Source organism: Salvia splendens, chromosome 5 (genome assembly GCF_004379255.2).
Source record: "Salvia splendens isolate huo1 chromosome 5, SspV2, whole genome shotgun sequence".
Taxonomy (NCBI): domain Eukaryota; kingdom Viridiplantae; phylum Streptophyta; class Magnoliopsida; order Lamiales; family Lamiaceae; genus Salvia; species Salvia splendens.
The window spans coordinates 13179939-13195671 of NC_056036.1; positions in this window are offsets into that span (position 1 = coordinate 13179939).

Below are 15733 nucleotides of genomic sequence, written 5' to 3' on the forward strand. Positions count from 1 at the left end.
ACAAAATAAGTATTTTATTAAAGTAATGATATCTTCCACAATAATACATTATTGTGTACTCCTTACTAATTGGTTTCTTAGTATGAATAAAAAGTGGTTACATCTTTCATGATATTATTACTAATTATAGAAAATTTTAAAATTATTTGTATTAATACTTTTAGGTTTCAAACTAAATCACAACAAATTTGGCCGTGAGATAATAAGTTTACTACCATAATCAAATTTGGTTCGGTTAACAAATTTCACTGAACAAGCTCGAATGAGCTATTTTAGCCTAACTTTAAATAACTTGCGGTTTATTAACAATCTTCGGTCATGTTTGGCTGCCAGGATTCTGTTTGAGAAAGTAATCTGATTCTTTAAATTTTAAATTCCTTTGTTTGTTTTGGTTCTTAATCAAATTGGAGAAGTAATCAGAATCCCTAGAACAAGGAAAGTTAGTACAATTTCCTGATTCTGAATCATAACTTTTCTTAGGTATTCTTTTTCCCAGTTTCAGAATTATTACATATTTAATGCAATATAGTAGTACTAGTTTTTATCATTATTATTATTATTATTATTATTATTATTATTATTATTATTATTAATTACAATATTCTAAAAATAATTTAAAATTATAAATCATACACTTAATTTCAGTATAATAAATAACAATAATTAAAATTATCATAACTATAACTATATTTTATAATATTTCATAAAAGTAATTAATAATTTATCAAATAATTAATAATATAATTATATAATATAAATCGTATGATAAATAATAATTATTATATTTTATAAATTAATAATTAATCAATAAAGTTGTAGTGAAATTTTAAATTATAGTAAAATTTATTCAATTATAATAATGGTAAATACTATAATTATAATAATAATTATAATAATAATCATATTAATTATTATAATAAATTATTATAATACTCCATATAACTATAATTACAATTATATTATTATATTATGATGGATAATCCATATTTAAACTATCTATCATAATAATAAACATAATAATATAATAATTATTATTTATAATTAATAATTTATTATAAATTTCATATTATTATTTTTTTATTTATAAAAAAATAATAAGTATATTTTTAGTTTATACAAATTTAAAATCTTGATATTTTCTAAACACGGGAAAATAAAGTTATTAGGAATCATATTCTTGGCATTCATTTTCCCAGGAATCATTTTTATTGCCAACTTTATTTTCCCGTCAACCACCGAATTCATGTCATGTTTTCGACTATCAATGCCTAGAGCCGTCACCCATTTATATTTCAAAATTATACTCTCTCTATCTTATTTAAAATGGCCATTTTGTGAGATGAGACGAGATTTCATATAGAATTGTTAAATGTAGTTAAGCAAAAATAAATTAAGTAATTGATATTCTAATGAATCGAATGTTAATCCACCATAAAATAGATAAAAAAGTTATTATTAATTATTATTAAAAAATCAAGTTACGATCATTAATATAAATAGTTATAGTACCCATTTAAAACTTCTACGCGGAGCGCACTCGGAGATAAACCAAATTCAAAAATTTTAAGTCAGATTCATAACTCTGGGCTTGCTTTCTCCCGAATTATACATTTATGCTTACGAAATACATATGAATAATATATTCTGGCTCCTCTTCTAATGCTTATAACACCATAATTCAAAATTAAGACTAAATCTACACCTTTAGATTTTAAAATAAGTAGATGAGATTAAAGCTCACAAATTTCAATAAATAGTAGACAAAATATCAACGAAAGGGTAATATCGTCATTATGTTATCATGTGATAATTTTCGTTGGTATTTTTTTATATCAACATAGTGTATTACAAATATCAACAATATGACATGAAAATATCACCACAAGTACAAGAAAATAGCAAAATAGTTTTATTGATATTTTACCTACATTATATTGAGATTTTGCATGCACTATATTGAGATTTTTTTGCATTGGTTGATAAAATCTATTTATCAGCATGTACGAAAATTGAAATATAAATTATCAAATTTCATCATATGAGCATCATCGGAACATATGCAATTGAGATCTCGTTGAAATCTTTATAAAATTATCTTTAATTTGATATATTTTTGGCGAAAAAATAATTTAAATCGAGAGACTTACATAAATTTAAAGTTTTAATATTATTTTGATGAGCGAGAATTGACATTAATACCCTTTAAGTTTATTTAATAATTTTTTTAATTTAAAAAATAATTCATGTGGCATTATTTGAACCACTAGATCTCCTAATCTAATGGCTAAGTTAATCTTAATTTATAATGACTAATTAGTTAGCGATTCTATCACTCTCTAATATATTCTTAATGAGGGCAATTATATATACAAACACCTCGTCGCTTTCTTCATATGTTTTTAATTAAGTGTTATATTCTTCATAAGTATATTCAATTGATTCCATTCGACTTATAATTAATTTTGGGAGGCCGAGTATGATTGCCTAATTTATTTCAATATCATATAGTATCTCTTAATTTTTACAATAATTGAAATTGAAACAATAATGCAATCATTTCTAATCTTGGAAAAGATTTTGATGTGCTAAATGACAATTATGAATTATCGGTTATATTATCATGACTGTGAATTATGTGATCGATTATTCTCGATCTCGACCACCAGAAAATAAAAAGAAAAACAAAAAATTGAATCATAAAAGGAGGAAAAACGGGACACGATATATGCATGTACAGTAATTATTTTTAGGTCATCCGCAATGGGGTGGACGATGGCACGCCCGATGGCGCGCATCGTCCGCCCCATTGCGGGTGCGTGACATAGGCCGCGGACGATCGTCGCGCCTTATACTAAGGGCGCGGAGTATAGCGCGGACGATGTCCATCGTCCGCGCCATCGCCCGCCCCACTGTGGGCTACGCGGACGATGGCACGCGTTTTTTATTTTCTATTTAAATCTCGTTACTCATTCATTTGTATATACGAACATATCGACTATCTCTTTACATATTCTCTCTCAACATCCAACCAAAATGAATCTCGGCGACGACACCAATAGTTCTAGTTCGTCTGAGTCCGGTAGTTCGACGTCAGAAGCATTAGATGCAGCCGTTGAAGAGGCCATGGCGGCATGCTATGTTGCAATGCAGCGCGAGGAGGAGGCGGCGGCAGCGGCGGCTGAGCAAGTCCATAGGCCTATTCGACATAGGACGTATGTCCGACGCGACCACCCGGAAGCTCACAGACGTTTAGTTGAAGACTATTTTGCCGATCAACCACGATGGGGCCCGACTGTTTTCTGCCGCCGGTTTAGAATGTCGCGGTACCTTTTTCTCAGCATTGTTCGGACATTGTCTTCACGTGATGAATACTTCACGTTTCGGGAGGACGGCATCGGCAAACCCGGCCTTACACCATTGCAAAAGTGCACGACTGCTATTCGTCAGTTGGCATACTGCACCATGGCGGACCTTTTTGACGAGTACCTCCACTGCGGGGATTCTACAGGGCGCGTGTGTCTGAAGCACTTTTGTCGGGGGATAGTAGAGGCCTATGGCGACACATATTTGCGCAAGCCGACTGCCACTGATTGCCAGGGTTTGATGCAGATGCACGAGACGGCGCACGGGTTTCCTGGGATGCTCGGGAGCATCGACTGTATGCACTGGCAGTGGAAGAATTGTCCGACGGCGTGGAGAGGCCAATTCACAAGTGGATACAAGGGCAGCCACCCGACGATGATCCTCGAAGCCGTCGCTGACCATCGACTCTGGATCTGGCATGCTTACTTCGGCGTAGCCGGGTCGAACAACGACATTAACGTCCTCAACTCGTCCACCCTCTTCACCGAGCAATGTAACGGCAACGGCCCGGCCATCGAGTTCACTACCAACAGACGCCAATACCATATGGGATACTACTTGGCCGATGGCATCTACCCACGGTGGCCAGTTTTCCTAAAGACGATCAGCTGCCTAATTGGTGAGAAGAGGGTTTTATTTGCGCAAAAGCAGGAGTCGGCGTGGAAGGATGTCGAGCAGGCATTTGGTGTGCTCCAATCACGGTGGGCAATTGTGAAAGGGCCGGCTCGTTCCTGGTACAAGGAGGTCATCGCCGATGTCATATATGCATGCATAATCATGCACAACATGATAGTCGAGAATGAAGGCGGAAGCATCACCTATTGGAATGAAGATGACCGTGCATCTAGCTCGTCCGACACGTCGACCGAGACACCCGATAGAGGGTTACCGTTAGGCTTCAATGAGGTTCTATCTAGACAAGCCTCAATGCGCAACCAACAGGATCATGCGCAGCTCATGAGCGACATGATTGAAGAAGTGTGGGCTCGTAACCGCCGTCGCTGAGTTTGCGTTTTTTTAATTCGCATTGTAATGTATTAATTTTTATTAAATGAAATGAAGTTTTTGAAATTCGTATTTTAATTTATTAGTTTTTTTAAATTCGTATGGATTTTGTAAATATTAAAAAAATGATGATGTGGCGCGCCATAGGGCGCGCCCCACTGCAGGTGGGGAGGTAGGAGGATAAAACTGATGACGTGGCGCGCCTTAGAGTGCCCCACTGCTGATGCCCTTAAGTCCGGTCCATCGATGTGGATGTCGCACTGATAGGACGTTAAAAAATAAAGATCTAATAACATTATTTATTTACTTATTCTTGTACTAGTAGTACTATTTTTTATGTGAAAAGATATGGAGTATATTTTCAAAATAAAATATAAGTACATAATACCTCTTAATTTAAAATTGGATCGGATTGATTTATTGAGTCGATTCTATTTTTAGTGATATAATAACTAATAGTGCATCCTTAATTAGGGGTGAGTAGGTACGGTATACCTTACCGAAACCACCATACCATGTACCTTATTGTAAATTCGGTATGCGAAAAAATCATACATTTACCTTACCAAAATTTTCGGTATGGGTAATTTTTATATCAATACCGCACCTCATTTTCGGTATGCCGTACCGAAATTCGGTAAGTATGCGGTATACATGACTTTCAACATCAATAAAAATAGAATATTTGAGTTTTATAATATTATTTATATTTTATTATTTAAAAAATATATTAAATATATTTTTTTCATATCTATATTTATATTTCACCATACATTTTTATAATTTAAAAATATATAAAATATAGTATTTTATATATAATTATATTTATATTTCATGGTATATACCTTATTTTACGGTATATACCGCGGTATTTTATAATTTTCGGTATGTCGCGGTATACCGCGGTATATGAAAATTCATATCGTAACCTTACCGAAAAATTTCGATAAGGTATCATACCTTACCGAAAATTACGGTATACCGAAAATTCAATATTTTCGGTATTTTTTCAGTACGATAAGGATGGTATTTCGGTATTTCGGTATTTTTCCACAGCCCTATCTTTAATACATAATTTTGGATATTCTTAATACTATTATTTTAGAAAATTATTAAATTAAATTATGAATTAATTACGATAGTATTTATTAACATACCATACCACGAAATTAAATTACTAGTATAACTGTAAAATAATGTTATTACTTAATATAGTACAGTATATACTTACATATGTTTTTTCAAATAAATTTTCATTTAATCTAGTTTATAGTTTAACTTCTATTTTTTTTGTCGTTTGTGTTATTCTTCGAAAGCATATTTCATTTTTTTGTTGGATTTTCTAAAATAATTATAATTTGATAAAATATATATCCACAAAATATCTCAATATAAGTAAAAATATTTTAAAAATTGAGCATTTTCCTTATCACAATTGAACTAGTTAGTTAAATAATAATACTAATAATGATTAGGCATTTTTATTTAACGTTACTTTTCTATTTTTTTTATCTTAACTTCATTCTTTTTTCATTAAATATACAAAATAAATTATTTGAATATTTTCATTTTTGTTTATTTAGAGATGAGTATTTTTACATTAAGAAAATCAAAATTCAATTAAAATGGATATCCCAGTATATTCAGAAATGATTATGATATAATTATGTAATTTATAATTATCCTTTATTTTTATTATACTTTGTTCGGAGGAAGAAATTAAAGATATGGAAAAGGTTCACATGGTATCTAATATTAATAGTAAGGCTAGCAAAAGTTTAGGAATTTTTGGCACCTGGTTACTGAGATGTACAATCCTACCAAACGAGAGGTGCTACCATGTTTTTGTCAACATTGTCTAGAAATTGAAGGCTCTCTTTTATGAGGATGAGAAGAGGATTTCAAGTTCTAGAATATTTAAGCACTTCTATATTGGAGTCCAAAATTCAGAGGTGGATCCGAGGCTAGAGGTGATATGCCGAAATGGACCAAAGTCTCGGCCAATGGCGACTACTCGGTGAGTAGGAGAGCTTCGTCCATAGACCTAAACATGGCGGGGAGGAACCCGCCAACTATGCCTCGTCTCCCAGCAATCAGAGTCGTCCCATGAGAACCAAAGCAAAAAAGGGTAAAGCGAAGGTTTGATAATGAGCATTGAAATGCCCCTATCCTAAACAGCCTGGACTCATAGGATTGCTAGCGCTATGAACAAGATTAATAAACTCTCTAGCTCTGCCAGTTGGATAGACTGATGGAAAAATATATGACACTAATGTCCGAATTGACTCTAGAGGTGCTCAACGGCATTATTGTTGAACTCCCTTCCGACTTGAAGTTTATGAAACCCAATGGAATGTAGTTTTAAATTTTAAATTTCTTGGAATTTTAATTTTTAATTATTAACAACATACTCCCTTTGTCCCTAAAAGTGTGAACTATTTCATTTTTAGTCTAAAAGTATGAATATTCTAATTTTGGGAACTCTTTTATCTCTAATGAGGCGTGACTCATTCTCCACTAACAATGCTTTAAAAACTTTTTCTATCCAACTCTCTCTTCCTTTACCAATTATGCACTAAAATCCGTCACAAACAAAATGTTCATACTTTTCAGGGATAAAGGGACTGATAGAGTATAAATTTTAGGTCATGTAATGTTTTTTAATGAAGTAATTTAGTTATTTATAGTATTATATATGTACCTTTAATTTGTAATAAAAAATGAAAAATTTAAATTAAATGGAGGAGGTATGATATGAAGCATAAATGGGGAAGAATGGTGATATGACAGTGGGTAGAGAAGAACAACCTTCATTTCCATTGGCGATATATTAGAACAACATCCTTTCAATTCGGGGATGGTGAAAGCATGATTTTACGAAGTCGATTTGGAAAAACAAAGCATGAAGCGTTTCATGTGGTATGATTGTAAGTGAGAAGGCCCCATCAAAATTTGTCAGCGAGAGAGAGCCGTATGAAAACTGGCCTTTGTGTATGCATGTGAGCACCAATAATTCATTTTTGTATTTTTATATTGATTTTGCCTATACATATTGTTATCCATCGAAATCGCGGTTGGCATGTTTCTAGATTGCATATAATATATACCTCCATTCTTATATTTAATCATGTTTCGTAAAAATCATCATTCATTAGGAAGAGGTAGGTTGATCGATTTGAAGGTAGCCCCCACTGGAGTCTTAACCCAACTCAATTATATATCTACGAGTTTCTATTACTCTATTAGCATTTGTAACTATTTTTTCCATATTTTAAAAGATTGATTTATACTAATAGTCAGGGACGGAACCAGAATAATTAAGAAGTCGGTGCTGAAATATAAAAGAATACTCCCTTCGTTCCGCGTTAGTTGAGTCATTTTTTTTCTGTACTCGTTTTGACATCTAGCTTTACTTTTTGTAAGTTTTACACATTTCCCACTAAAACTTCTCCATTTCTCTTCTTTATCGTGTATTTCCATTTCAATTCTTTCACAGACACACGCACACTTCACGGGCAACCATGGCGGAATATTTGTCCCTGACTTTGATCTTATAGGTCTTATCAATAACTTTTGTCCCTGACTTTGATCTTATAGGTCTTATCTATAACATGTGATTCATCATTTATATACATGTCCAAGTTATCTTAAATAAGTTTTATAGTAACATATGCACAAACAACTCACACCATCAAGTACTAGTACTCCTATTTTGCATATTTGCTTCACCATTTTTAGCTGTTGCTCTATCTTGTATTCTAGTTAGTATTTTATTTCCATATTCCATGTTCTAGAGGTTTATATTTTGGGCTTGATATATGAAGAGATTGGACTAGAGATCATTTTGTTTTCAATTTTTAACGTAATTAATATTAACGAAGGAATATTCTTTTCTTACAAAATACTAATAATTGGGCAAGAGATATAGACTGCAATTTTTTAGCTATTTTACTTTGAAAAGAATTGCTACCTTTATTCTTGAAAAATACTCACTCCGTCCCATAAGAATATGCACTTTAGTTAGACACAGATTTTAATGCACAATTAGTAAAGTAAGAGAAGAGAAAGTAATTGAGTTTCAAAAATAAGAAAATGCATATTCTTGTGGATCATACTAAAAAGGAAAGATTGCATATTCTTATGGGATGGAGGGAATAGAAACTTTTGAAATGGCATGGGTTATAATGCATAATTGGCAAAGTAAGATAAAATAATTGGTAAAATAAGAGAGAAGAAGTATAATGAGTAAAAGTAAGATAGAGGAAGAAAAAAATAGTGGAACTGGTGTTAGTGAATTGTGGGTCCATATCCTAAAATAGAAAGTTTCTATTTTTAAGGGACGACCCAAAATGAAAATAATTTCTACTTATATAGGACGGATGTAGTAGTAGAACTTGTATCCCACTTTTACAGAGTAGGAGTATGATTTTATAGTCAAATGTGAATGTGTAATAATGCAGTGGAGCGTGAAGTCACTTAACAAAAATGAAAAAAAAAACAAAAAAAAAACAAATGAGATTTTAAATCATCAACAGCACGAAATGATAAATGTGAACATTATTTCGTGGGCGGTTGGAGTAATATCTTCTATAAAGGTTAGTGATAATTATATATATAATCAAACCTAATAATCTCCTTAATAAAAATATTAAAACCATAGTAATTGAGTAAAAAAAGTGGTAAATAAGTCCCAATAATAAAACAATGATTGAATCGATTGATTGGGAAAAGTTAAATAACAAGTTGAAAGGGCACTTGTCATTTGGACTGGTCTTTCAAGTTAGCAATCTCCGTACACTTCTTGCAAGTAAACGTACATCTCTTTTCCAATTTATTTTGGATATTTTATTACTCCATCCGTCTTCAAAGAGTATGAACATTTGGTTTAGCACGAGTTTTAATGTATAATTGAAAAAGTAAGAGAGATAGAAAGAAAAAGTTTTTAAAGTATTACTAGTAGAGAATGAGTCTCACCTCATTAGAGAGAAATGAGTTTCTAAAATTAGAAAGTCATACTTTTTATGAATGGACTAGAAAGAAAATAATTCATACTTTTAAGGGACGGAGGGATTAGTAGTAAATATGGACGGTTAAAAGAAATCACAGATTATCGAATAGAAGTACTCTAGCAATAACTATTTAATGGCTCATGATACGATTTCTTTTTATTGTTTCTACTTCTCTACTAATACTACTACGAATATTATATTTATTATTATTTCCATGGGAAACAACACGTTATTGTAACTATAAATTGTTTCATTAGAAAAGAGAAATAAAATATCGAGTAACAAATATAGAACCGTGCCTTTTGTCCAACTTGAAGAACGATAACTGCTTAGATGTGAACTACGAAGGTTCCTTCCGATTACGAATATAAATTATACTTCCACTTCAATTAAATTTTGTCAATTCTATTTTTAAAACCGAATATTAATAAAGTGTATAAAGGAATGGGGAAATAGACTCACATTTATTGTAGAGATATTATATTTAGTGTAAATATTAAACTATAAGATATTTATCTGTTTTTTAAAAAGTGGTAGTATTTTATTTTTCAAGTTCAATTTGATGTTTCGCTGTTAGCTCTAATATTGATTAAATCTACAAAAAAAATTTGTTGATGTTTAGATGTTTGGTAGTACTCACTCCATAGTCCATTCCCAAAAAAAAAGACATTTGGGACGGAACGGAAATTAATGCATAATTGGTAAATTAAAAGAATATGAGGAAAATGATAGTTAAAATAGTGGAATTGATAGTGTGATTCATATTATTGTTAGTGTTTAATAGTGAGTTCTAGTGGTATAAGTTGTAAAAGTGTTTAGGGTTAAAATAGTGGTAATGAATAGTGTGATTCATATGATCAAATGCATATCAACAATGCAGACAGAAATCATATACATCCTAGTATATTGAATATTGTTACATCAAAAACTGTGTGTGGTGATGTGTTGGCTCAAGACTGATCAAGCAGTTACATCTTCTTCAACTTGATGTTTGTCCTGCTGTAAAATCATGGCTAACTCAAGGCCTTTAACTACATCTCCCATATCAGGCCTCTGCTGCGGCTGCAAATCCAAGCATCTTCCTGCAATTCCAACAAACGCTTCCAAACAAGCTGTTGAAATCTGCACCATAAAGCTCTTCTCAATCAGCTCATCCAATTTTCCCTCTCGTATGCAATGCCGAGCCCATCCGGCTAGGCTATGTTTCTCCTCCTCAAGTCTCATGTCCACTGCACCTCTTCTTGATACAACTTCGAATAACACCACCCCGAAAGCATACACATCAGATTTTCTCATCAGTTTACACGTCGAGAAGTACTCGGGATCTAAATATCCGAACGTTCCTTTAACGTTGGTGCTGATGTGGGTGAATGAGTCAGTGTTCTGTCCCATTTTGGAGAGTCCGAAATCCGAGATTTTGGCCACCCATTTCTCGTCAAGTAGGATGTTTGTGGACTTGACATCACGGTGGATGATGGAGTGCTTGGTGCCACTGTGGAGGTAGTCCAATCCCCTGGCGGCCCCAAGGCAGATCTGGAGGCACTGCTTCCACATTAAGGGTGAGTTGTCGGAGTTGTAGATGTGGTCGCGGAGGGTGCCGTGGGCCATGTAGTCGTATACCAGGATCATCTCACAGTCATCGTCGCAGTAGCCGATGTGGGAGACCAAGTGGAGGTGGCGAAGTCTGGAGAGCATGTCGATCTCGGTGAGAAACTCACGAGCGCCTTGGCTGGAAGTGGAGTTGAGCCTTTTGATTGCGACGGTGGTGGTGGCATTGTAGATGAGGCCTTTGTAGACGTTGCCAAAGCCTTGAAAACTTGCAGCGGAACCGAGAAGGAGAATGAAGAGCTCATATTGAAAGCAAGGAATATGGAGAATACTCGGAGAATTTTTATTAAATCATAAACTTACAGCGAGATTCAATTACATATACTTCATATTGGAAAGATCTAGAATCTCTCCTTAATCTCCATAGTACAATGTTAATCATGCTTTTACACTCTTAATCAAACTAACTCTGCAAAACATGTTTCCTCTTTAAACCGCCCAACACCACGTCGCGCCAAGTACATGTGTGGTCCTCCATCTTAGCTGTGAGCATAGGTACAGTCACGAGCTGAGCTCGTGAGGTGTTGGCTTGTGCGATGACAGCTTGCCGGGGGCTGTCATTTGTCTTTTCTCGTGTACGACTTTCAAGCAACAAGGCTTGGTTGATCAATCCATCTCCTTCAACACGCTTGATCAAGTTATCGCCCGATGGCTTGATCAAGCCAATCTTCTTCTCATGCATCGATGGCTTGATCGATGACTTGATCAAGTTGATCTCTTTCTCATGCACTGATGGCTTGATCGATGGCTTGATCAAGCTAATCTTCTTCTCATACATCGATGGCTTGATCAAGCCAATCTTCTTCTCATGCATCGATGGACTTGTAACATCCGCAGCTTGATCAACTTGGCGATTGCTTCTAACATCTGCAGCTTGATCAACTCGGCAATTACTTCTAACACACCCCTTCAAACCGGGTGAGGCTAGAGACACAACACCCAATCTCTCTCTTAGCTTCACGAAGGGTTGATGACTCAATGGCTTAGTGAAAATGTCTGCCACCTGATCAGCAGTATGCACATGTCTCAACTTAATCTCTTTGCCCAAAACCTTATCACGCACAAAGTGAACATCCAGTTCAATATGCTTAGTCCTTGCATGAAGCACAAGATTTGATGCCAATGCAATAGCACTCAAGTTATCAACCCAAATCACTGGACTTCCTTTTCTTTTAATTTTCAACTCACTTAGCATCGAAGACAGCCATGCTACTTCTGCAGCCGCTTGAGCTAAACTTCTATACTTTGCTTCTGTGCTAGATCTAGCAACTACTGTTTGCTTCTTCACACACCATGATACAAGATTTCTTCCATGATAGGCACACACTCCCGTGGTAGACCTCATATCATCTACATCTGCTGCCCAGTCTGAGTCTGAAAAAGCTACTACTTCTCCACTGGAATTTCTGATCTGAATACCATAATCTAGTGTCCCTGAAAGGTACCTCAAAATCCTTTTAACAACCCTCCAATGTGTATCCAGTGGCTCTGCCATGTATTGGCTCACTTTGTTTACAGCAAAGTTGATGTATGGCCTAGTGATGGTTGCATATTGCAATGCTCCCACAATGCTCCTGTAATGTCTCGGATCAGAAACAGGTTCTCCAGTGTGTTTGCTCAGCTCTGAGCTCGAGACCATAGGAATTGGACACCCTTTGGCACCTACCATATTAGCTTTCTTTAAAAGATCTTTGATGTAGTTGGATTGGCAAAGATGGAGACCTCCATCAGTAGTCTTGACTACTTCAACTCCTAAAAACATGCCCACCTTCCCAAGATCTTTTAAAGAAAAAGAAGAGTTAAGTTGAGATAGATCTTGTGGATTGAAGCTGGACAGTTTCCTGTAATAAGCATGTCATCTACATAGATGAGTAAATAGATTCTCTCTCCACCTCTCTGTCTGATAAACATTGAAGCATCAGCTTTGGATTGTGAGAAACCAAGGTTGAGTAGAACTGAATGCACAGTGAAGAACCAAGCTCTAGAGGCTTGCTTAAGACCATAAATTGCTTTGTTGAGCTTACACACCAAATGAGGTCCACCTTGTTCAAATCCCAGAGGCTGCCTCATATAGATGTCTTCTTTCAGAGTGCCATTTAAGAAAGCATTGTTGACATCAAGATGAGTAACAGACCATCCCATGGAGACAGCTAGACTGAGAATGATCCTTATAGTAGTAGGCTTAACCACTGGACTGAATGTCTCATTAAAATCAAAGCCAGGTTGCTGAGAAAAACCTCGTGCAACCAATCTGGCTTTGTACCTAGCAATATCACCAGACAAATGTAACTTAAGCTTGAAAATCCAGGTGCAACCTATGAGGTTCTTGCCTGGACGGAGTGGTGTTAATATCCAAGTTTTGTTTTTAGTAAGTGCAGTAAATTCACTCAGCATTACAGATTTCCAGTTGGGAATTAGGAGAGCTTCCAAAGCGGTTTTAGGAAGAGGGATAGATGAGACATTAGCAGTGAAAATTTTGGGCTTAAAGATACCAGATTTTGATCTGGTGGTCATTGAATGAGTGGGCTGAATGATCGGAGGAGTAGGATCAGAAGTAGAGTGAGACTGAGAATGAGCTGACAAGGGTGACTCATGTGGTTGAATATCAAGGTGAGGCTGATTTTGGGAAGAAGGATTATTTGGAAAATCAAAGAGAGATTGTGAAGAAGAAGCAGAATGAGAGGGTGGAGTGTGTTCTGGAGTAGGAGGAATGGGAAGTAGAGATGAATGATGACAAGGTGGAGTTACAGGCACAGACACGAGAGTAGCAGGTGACAAATGTTGAAAAGGAAACACCGACTCATCAAAAATCACATCTCTAGTTACTATCACTTTTCCATCAGGCAGAAGCACCTTGTATCCTTTGTGAGAGAGACTATATACAAGGAATGTTCCCTTGGCTGACCTGAACTGAAGTTTATGTTTGTTATAGGGTCTAGTATGAGGGTAACACAGACATCCAAAGGCTCTCAAGGCTGAATAGTCATGTTTCTTAAGAAATAGTGTTTCATATGGAGAAATGTTATTGGTGACCTTGGATGGCATGAAGTTGATCAAGTATACAGCAGTAACAAAGGCATCATCCCACAACTTGGAGGGAATGAAGGATTGTGCTAGCAAGGCTAGACCAGTTTCAACAATATGCCTATGTTTTCTCTCTGCTAAACCGTTTGCTGTGGAGTATATGGACAAGATATGCGATGAACTATCCCACACTCTTTTAGAAAATGAACTAAACCTTGAAACTCACCTCCCCAGTTAGATTGAAGAGTTTTAAGTTTTGAACCTAGAAGATTTTCACTCATGGCCTTAAACTGCTTAAACACAGTTACAAGATCACTCTTGTTTTTTAGAAGAAAAATCCAAGTAAATCTAGAGAAATGATCAATGAAAGACACATAATATGAATAGCCATATCTAGACTTAATTGGAGATGATCCCCATAGATCACTGTGGATAAGTTCCAGTGGAGAATTGTGCTGGGAAAGAGACTATGGGTAAGGCAGTTTGTGAGACTTTGACACACAGCAAGGATAACAAAGAGAATAAGTTTTCATTGCATAATATGGTATATTACAGCTGCTAAGAGCAAGTTTCACTACATCTAGAGTAGGATGTCCTAGTCTACAATGTCATAAAGACAAATCTAGACAAGAGGATAAACTGGAACTACTGCTGGATTGCGAGTTGTCCAAGCTCAGAGAATGAACAGCTGGTCTTTCTGGACTGGAAGAAGAAATGGGGACTATGCCAGCTTGATTGGGGTATGATCTACTAGAAAGTGATATAAGCCTCTCTCAACAGTTCCTTTGAGCACTATTTCCTTGGTGTTCAAATCTTTGACAAAACAAAAAATTGGATGAAATTCAAAGAAGACAACATTATCTTGTGCAAACTTAGAGACACTCAAGAGATTTTTAGTGATGGTAGGCACATGTAACAGGCTTTTAAGATGGAGCTTTCTTGAAAAATTAGCTGAGTGAGATTTAAAAACACTTTCACCAATATTTGCAATATTAACACCACTTCCATTTCCAAGTAAGAGTGTCTTACCTCCAGTGTACTTAGTGCTTATGTTGAGGTTGCTTAGGTCATTAGACACATGGTGAGTTGCCCCTGAATCCTGATACCAGCTTGTAGAAGCATTGGAAGCATAACTGAACTCTGATGGTGTTCTAGTTGAGAAAGATCCTGATGGAGACTTGGGCACCGACTGAGCCAAATGAGCTGATGGGTTGAAGAAACCTTGATTCTGATGTTGTGATCCACCTCCTCTAAATTGAATTTGAGGTGGTGTAAAGTTTTGCTCAAATCTGTGCCAACACTTAGCAGCAGTATGCCCTGGCTTCTCACAAAGTTGGCCGATGATCTTATTGTTTCCTCTACCATAGCCTCTTCCTCCTCTGCCTCCTCTTCTAGATCTTCCTCCAAAAACTCTTCCACTTCCAAAATCTGATCTATTGTTGTTGAAGTTTGGCTGCTTCTTTTCTGTCCATGCTGCTGCTGGACCAGATTCAGTGAAGGCTGAGATCCATCTGAGCTAATGGAGTGGCTCCTGGTTGTTTCCATCCTTGACTCAAAACTGAGCAGGAAATCACTAACATCTCCAATGTTCCATGGATCTGATCTAGAAGTGACTGCACACACCGCAGGGTCATAATCTTGGCCAAGACCTCCCTGGATATGAAGGACTTGCTCAACCTCCGATATTCTACAACCTACAGACCCCAGCAAATCAAAATAGGTTC